At 43.4% G+C, this 7876-nt stretch overlaps 1 protein-coding gene across 2 annotated transcripts in view; it reads right to left on the reverse strand.

The window, feature by feature from the left end:
* Positions 1–7657, reverse strand: part of ADIPOR2 (adiponectin receptor 2) — a 76166-nt gene extending 68509 nt beyond the window's left edge. The window contains exon 1 of one of the 2 annotated variants that reach the window (XM_080661455.1): positions 7447–7657. The gene's annotated coding sequence lies outside the window, so the exon portion shown is untranslated. The remainder of the gene's footprint in view (positions 1–7446) is intronic. The other variant, XM_080661454.1, reaches the window with a different exon arrangement.
* Between the last annotated feature and the right edge of the window lie 219 nt (positions 7658–7876).

Genomic DNA, 7876 nt, shown 5'->3' on the forward strand with positions numbered 1-7876 from the left:
GCTGCTGACTACCGGCGGGAGCCTTCTTTCGTTCTGCGCCGCCCCCCGGTGGTCAGTGCATGTCATAGCGAGTGATTGAACTCTCGGTCTCCCGGTCAAACTCCCAAGGGGACACTTTGCATATTAGCCTTTTATATAGAGAGAAGATTGGTGGGAAGTCATGAGCTTTTTCAAACTTCCATCCTCTTATGCAAAGGTTTCTGCAATGGTACCAAACCAAAGGGAAATAACGAGATCTGTTTGCTGCACAAACATCTCATCACCTGGCAGTCCCAAAGATCATTCAATCATTGCTCATGACTATGGCCTCCCATTTTGGTATGGACAAGAACTTTGGGGAAGTCGTGGCTGTAGGAATCAGTGCTATGAAAAATAACAGTTCAATGGCTTAAAAATTTCTTCAAGACCTTGTTCAGCATAAAACAAAGATAAGAATATGATGATGTCTGCTAGAATTGATCCAGTTCATCCAAACACTAAATCCTCAGATGTTGCAGAAGAAATTCTGGGGTAAGGCTACAGAGGCCTTGAAAAAAATCAAGAGCACAACAATATGAACAATTAGCTGCTAAAGATTACATTCCAGGAACATAAGTTCTGGAAGTTGAGGAAGAGGAAGAGAATGCCGAGAACGATAAAGATGGCTGAGGAAGTACCAGTCTCATTGAGGAGGAGGATGGTGGGTAAATGCGTTTATGTGCACCACTCTTCCGATGAACAAGAAATCTCCAAGAAGCTGAACAGCTTCATGGAAGAGCCAGAATGTTCAGTCAAAAAATAATCAGCATTGGGAGAAACCAAGATGGCGGCATAGGTAAACACCTAAACTGCTGCCTCGCACAACAATTTCAAAACTACAACTAAAAGACAAAACGGACATCATCCAGAACCACAGGAAGACTGGCTGAGTGGAAATTCTACAACTAGAAGGAAAGAGAAAAGCACACTGAGACTCAGAGGAGCTGGAGGAGGCAGAGTTACTGACACGCGTGCACGGAGAGGACTGGCAACTGAGTGCGCGGCTAGCTTTCTCAAGCGGGAGAGAGACAAAAGCTCCCGACTGCGCTGAACTCCAGTTCCGGGCGAGACTCTGGGGACCCAGTCATACGGGGTGAAACTGGACTGTCAGGAAAGAGAAAAGTACACTGAGACTCGGAGGAACTGTGGAAGGCAGAGGTACCAAGGCGCGTGTGCAGAGAGGGCGGGCATCTGAGTACGCAGCTGGCTTTCACAAGTGGGAGGGAGACAAAAGCTCCCGACTGCACTGAACTCCAGTTTCGGGCGAGACTCTGGGGACCCAGACTCATTCAGGAAGAAACTGGACTGTCTGGCAGCGGGCGGAACTCAAGGGTGGCTTTCTCTCAGAGGTGCTTGCAGCGATTACCACGGGACACTGAGACACAGGGGCCTCTTAGGACAGGGCTGATGGGAAGCCATTGCTGTCTGCTCCACCCTGAGACTCCGACCCATACAAGCTGAGCACAGAGGCTTTTGCAAGTCTTGTCTCATATGGGTGTCCCCAGCACAGAAGTTCTCCCAGCATAGACAAAGCTGATCCTCACAGCCAATTGACCTGGAGGTCAATTCCTCCCAGTGATACCAACAGCTATCAAGGCTTAACTACAACAAGACTGTGCACACAGCCCACAAACGGGTGCACCAAGAGTGTCCACCTCAGGTAACTGGGGAGGCTGAGCCACTGGGCCCTATAGGACACCTAGCACACAAAGCTACTCTATCAACTCAGGGAAGCAGCCAAAAAGCGGAGACAAAGAAACAGATCACAAATGAAAGAAATGGAGGAAAACAAACGACTGGATATAGAGTTCAAAACCACGGTTATAAGGTTTTTCAAGAATTTCCTAGAAAAGGCCAATAAATTTAGCGAGACCCTCGAAGATATGAAAAAGGACCAACTAGAAATTAAGCATACACTGACTGAAATGAAAAATATTATACAGAGATCCAACAGCAGACTAGAGGATCGCAAGAATCAAGTCAAAGATTTGAAATACAAAGAAGCAAAAAACACTCAACCAGAAAAGAAAAATGAATCCAAAAATATGAAGATAATGTAAGGAGCCTCTGGGACAACCTCAAGTGTACCAACATCCGAATTATGGGGGTGCCAGAAGAAGAGAGAGAGCAAGATACTGAAAACCTATTTGAAGAAATAATGACAGAAAACTTCCCCCACCTGATAAAAGAAATATACTTACAAGTCCAGGAAGTGCAGAGAACCCCAAACAAAAGGAATCCAAAGAGGACCACACCAAGACACATCATAATTAAAATGCCAAGAGCAAAAGACAAAGAGAGAATATTAAAAGCAGCAAGAGAAAAAGTTAGTTACCTACAAGGGAGCACTCATACGACTGTCAGCGGATTTCTCAACAGAAACTATGCAGGCCAGACGGAGTGACAAGAAATATTCAAAGTGCTGAATAGCAAGAACCTACAACCAAGATTACTCTACCCAGCAAAGCTATCATTTAGAATTGAAGGGCAGATAAAGAGCTTCACAGATAAGAAAAAGCTAAAGGAGTTCATCACCACCAAACCAGGATTATATGAAATGCTGAACGGTATTCTTTAAGAAGAGGAAGAAGAAGAAAAAGGTAAAGATAAAAATTGTGAACAACAAATACATATCTATCAACAAGTGAATCTAAAAATCAAGTGAATAAAAAATCTGATGAACAGAATAAACTGGTGAATATAATAGAATCAGGGGCACAGAAAGGGAGTGGACTGACAATTCTCAGGGGGGAAGGGGTGTGGGGGTGCAGGAAGAGACTGGACAAAAATCGTACATCTATGGATGAGGACAGTGGGGGAGGGTAAGGGCAGAGGGTAGGGTGGGAACCGGGTGGAGGGGAGCTATGGGGGGAAAAAGAGAAACAATTGTAATAATCTGAACAATAAAGATTTATTAAATTTAAAAAAATAATAATAATCAGCATTACTTCAGAGAAAAGCAGTTGGCACTACAAGATAAACTTTTGAGAGAGAAAAGGAATGAAGTAACTCTCAAGTTTTCCACTCTCCAAGGAGAATGCTAAGTATATGTGACTAATCTGCAAATTAGTGAATCAAGAAAGTTTATTTGCATCAAAAAGTCCTGAAGCACTATTATTTTGAAAACCACCTAAAAAGCACACTGCTAAACAATGACTGGTTTGATCCCACTTTTTAAAAAACAACTCTGCAACACAAAAAATAAGCTTAATATAAGCTACATTTTACTTAATAGCAATGCAACAATATTGGTTCATCAACTATAACTAAAGGCCCAGTGCACGAAATTCGTGCGCTCGGGGGCGGGGGTGGGGGGGCGAGTCCTTCAGCCCGGCCTGCGCCCTCTCACAATCTGGGAGCCCCACAATCGATCACCCCAAAGAGGTAGGCCCCACCCACCCAGCCGCAATTGATGGCCCCACATAGGGAGGTCTCGCCCACCCACCGCAGCCAGCCAGTCGGTGGCCTGAGCCTCCCTCTTTGGGGCGATTGCGGAGCCCCTCCCCCCGAATTGATCACCCACCGGTCAGTGGCCTGGGCCTCCCTCTGTGGAACAATCATGGGGCGATGGCGAGGCATCCCCTCCCCACCGAACAATCACATCGCACCCGCCTTGGCTGGCCTGGCGCCAGTGCGTGTCATAGCATAGTCATCCGGACGGTCATTCTGCTGTTCTGCTGTTAGGCCATTCGGTCGATTTGCATATTACACTTTTATTATTATAGATATGTCACATTATGCAAAATACTATTAACAACAAAAAAATGGGGGATGGACGATATGGGAACTTTTTGTACTAGCTACATAAATTTCTGTAAATCTAAAACTGCTCTAAAAAAATAAAGTATTGCCCTGGTCAGGTAGCTCAGTTGATTAGAGCGTTGTCCTGATATTCCAAGGTTGCAGGTCCGATTCCCTATCAGGGTACATACAAGAATCAACCAATAAATACATAAATAAGTGGAACATTGGCAGAGGGGGTTAACTGAGGGGGAGGGGGGAGGAACACCTGTAATACTTTCAACAATAAAGATACATTTTAATAAATAAATAAAGTAGAACAAATGGATGTTTGTTTCTCTCTCCCTCCTCCCTCTCTAAAATCAGTAAGTAAAAAAATTTAAAAAGAACTTTAAAAGAAAAAGTACTAATTTTTTTAAAACCTGCAGATTTGCAAATCAACATTTGCAAATGAGGACAAAGAGCTGGAGAGCTCTCAAATTGTTAACAGTGGTTATCTACAGAGTGGAATGGAAAGAGGAACACGAGTAACTTTTACATAATATACCTCTGGACTGTCTAAACTTTCTTCACTGAACAGTTCTCTAAGGAGAGGCTCTGTAACATATTGAGGGTCTCAGTCCCAAAACCATATTGCATGGATTCAAATCCCAGCTCCACCATTAACTAGCTGATAAATTTGGGTACTTAATTTCTCCATGCCTCAGTTTCCTTATATGTAAATAGGAATAATAGTATGTGTCCCCACAGAACTGCTGAAGGTATTACATGACTTACTACATATAAACTATTGGAAAACTATCTAGTATACAGTAAGTACTCAAAAAATGATGTTCACCATCATCATTAAGTATATGTTATTCAACATCAAGCCTCTATTATTCCTAACTTTTTAAATCTTTGACTAATAAGACAAATCAGGAAAACTTGGTTCATCTAGTATAGAATCTTTGATGCAGAAAATACAAATGTATTCCATTGCAAATTAAAATAACCTAAGATTTTTTAAGCAAATTACAAATTAACTCTTAATATGAGCCAATATATGTAAAAGTATTCACTAACAAATTCTATAAAAATAATCACAAAAACCCCTCGGAGTTGTATGATTTTGGATAATTTTTACTTTCTCCTTTACATTTTTCTGAATCATTTTAATTTTCTACGTGGAATACATTAATAAAAAAAAAGCAGGAGCCCTGGCCAGTGTGGCTTGGAACATCATCCCATACACTAAAAGGTAGCGGGTTCTTTTCCGGGGCACGGTACATACCTGGGTGCAGGTTCCATCCTCAATCAGGGCACATATAAAAAGCAACTGATCAATGTTTCTCTTTCACATCATGTTTCTCTCTTTCTCTCTGTCCCCCTTCCTCTCTCTAAAATCATTAAAATATGGCCATGCGCTTGGGTCCCCTTCCTGAAGCAGAAAGCTTTCTATAATAAAACACTGCTTTCGCTTAAAAATAAATAAAATATTAATAAATTAAAAATAAAATAAAGCAGGAGTCAGTTTACTTTTTCTATTAAGGAATACATAATATTTTAGGCTCTGCAGGACATACGGGTCTCTGTCCCAATTACTCAACTTACCACTGCACCACAAAGCAACCAAAGACAATATCTAAACAAACACATACAACTATGTGCCAACAAAAAATTTACAGAAACAGGCAGCCGGCAGAACTTGGCCCATAAGCTGTAAAGTTTGCTGACCCCTGAAATGAAGAATACAATTTTCATTTTGGAAAACAAAATGTGGTTTATACCAAAGTGCATCAGCTATATTGATATTACTGATAAAGGGAAAATCCACTCACTTAATTCATACAAGTCTAGGGTTAGAAAAACACTCTGGAAATCCTCCTCTCATGCCCAGAACCCCAGTAATAAGAGAAAATTTGCCTAAAATCATACGCTGGTGGGTGGGCAGTTAAAATAGAGGCTAAAAGAAATATGCCTTTCATATTTAAGTCAATTTGAAAGTTTTCAAAGTTCATAATTCACCACCAAGCAGCTGCTACCACGTGTGGAAGTCCTGCATACTGATGAAATGATTTTAGTTATAGATCACAGTCACCACTGACAGACTTCTGAAAAAGAATGAAAACATCTATGAACAACTAACAGCATCAGAAATAAAATTTCTATGAAATGAAAAATTAAGAAAGAAAAAAAAATCTATGAAATGCTAACAGAATAAATGTCAGAGCGTGGTAAAAGGAGAGACAGAAAGGTGGCCCTTGATATGAGGACACTTGAAGCTACATAAGTGACATTATGATCTCCCTCCAAAAAAAATAAAGCTTTGGCCTGAAGGAAATAAATTTTAACATTTCACTGGGAAGAGTTTTGCGATCAAATGATTTTAAATGTGACTACTTTCTTGGAGTTTCAAATGGTTTAGGGAGGAGCTGTTTTAGAAAAAGTTATAGTAGGACTAAGGTAAGGGCTGAGAAATTATGTCTAAAATAAAAATATTAAAAATCATTCTAGCCCTGGCCTGTGTGGCTCAGTTGGTTGGAGCATTGTCCCATTGATACACCAAAAGGTGGTGGGTTTAATTTATGGTCCGGGCACATACTCAGGTTTCAGGTTTCCTATCGGAGGCAACCACGTTCTCTTTCTCTCTCTGAAATTAATTTTTTTTAAAATCATCTACTGCCCTAGCCGGTTTGGCTCAGTGTCTGAGCGTAAGCCTGCGGACTAAAGAGACCCAGGTTTGATTCCGGTCAAGGGCATTACTTCAGTTGCAGGCTGGAACCCCATTCCCCAGCCCCCAGGGTGCGGGAGGGAACCAGCTGATGTCTCTCTCTCACATCCATGTTTCTCTCTCGCTGTCTCTCACGCTCTCTTCCATTCTATCTAAAAATCCACAGAAAAAACATTCTCGGGTGAGGATTAACAAAAAAAAAAAATAATAATAAATAAATAAATCATCCTACTAAAAAAAATCATCTTACTATTTAAAAAAAAAAAAATGTCAGCAGCCTGCAATGAAGACAAATCAACAACTAAAATCCCAGGTGGACATTTGAGTCTTTCTACCAAAATTCACTACTGGGCTATTACGTTAAGTTGTCAAAATTCCAGAAGCAAACGTTTAAATAAGGTCAAAAGCCAGGAGGAGGGTTAAAGTACCTATTAGTTTTCAATCCAAAGTCTCTCACTGACCCCCTAACACTGACTTAAACCCTGTTATCAACAGTTTTAAAAGCAGCACGCTGTGAGACGAAAAGCCCCATAGGGCTTGGGAAAACAGAGCCCAAGTTCCTCTGCCAACCAGGTCGCCCGAAACGCCGCCTTAGAGAAGGTGAGGAAAATGTTCCCACTCCATACACTGTCCAAGTAGTACTAAGCAGAACCCATTCGACGCCTGCACCAAAGAAAGTACCAGAAGTGATAAGAGAGGGAAATGAGAAAACCGAGGGCAGAGTCTCTCTGTGGGGAGTAAGGAACGGCAACTGCAGGCGAAGGGAGGAGAGAGGGTTCTGGACCCTCTACCAAGAGGGGCGAGGCGGGCAGAGGTAGAAAGGAGGGCGGATCCAGGCCCCTCACGACACACTGTCCTGGGCGGGCGGATCAGGTTAAGAGGCCAAGTTCAGGGCTGGGACGAACGCACGCTCCCCGGCCCACACCCGGACACTCGTCCCCTCAGCCGTCACGTCCTCCCGACCCGGGCTCTACCTCTTCACCCGGGAAAAGGCGCTCACACTTCAGAGACCCTCACCCAGAGCTTGTCGCCGCCTCGCCGCACGTCTCGGACGCCTCGGGAACCACAGGTGAGGGGAGGGGGAGAAGGGGGGGGCAGATGAGGGAAGGAGCCCAACTCGGTGTAGCCGTGCCGCTGCCGCCGCCGCGATACCGAGTCTTAGATCGTCCGCCCGCCCCCACGGCCGCACGTCGCCGTGAATCGCACGCGAGGCGGTAAGATCCAATAAGACCACACCTTGAGCGCAGCCGCACTGGCTAAAACCGGAAGCTGCTTCTCTGACCGCCTAGAACCTGAGTGCATCCTGGGAATTGTGGTTCCGCCTGGGGCGCAATGAAAGCTGTGCTGCGCGTCAAGGGACCAAGAGGAAACGCTCCACTGGTGCTCACATAAATTCCCTTGGTT

The sequence above is a fragment of the Plecotus auritus genome, assembly GCF_963455305.1.
Source record: "Plecotus auritus genome assembly, chromosome: 3".
Lineage (NCBI taxonomy): Eukaryota > Metazoa > Chordata > Mammalia > Chiroptera > Vespertilionidae > Plecotus > Plecotus auritus.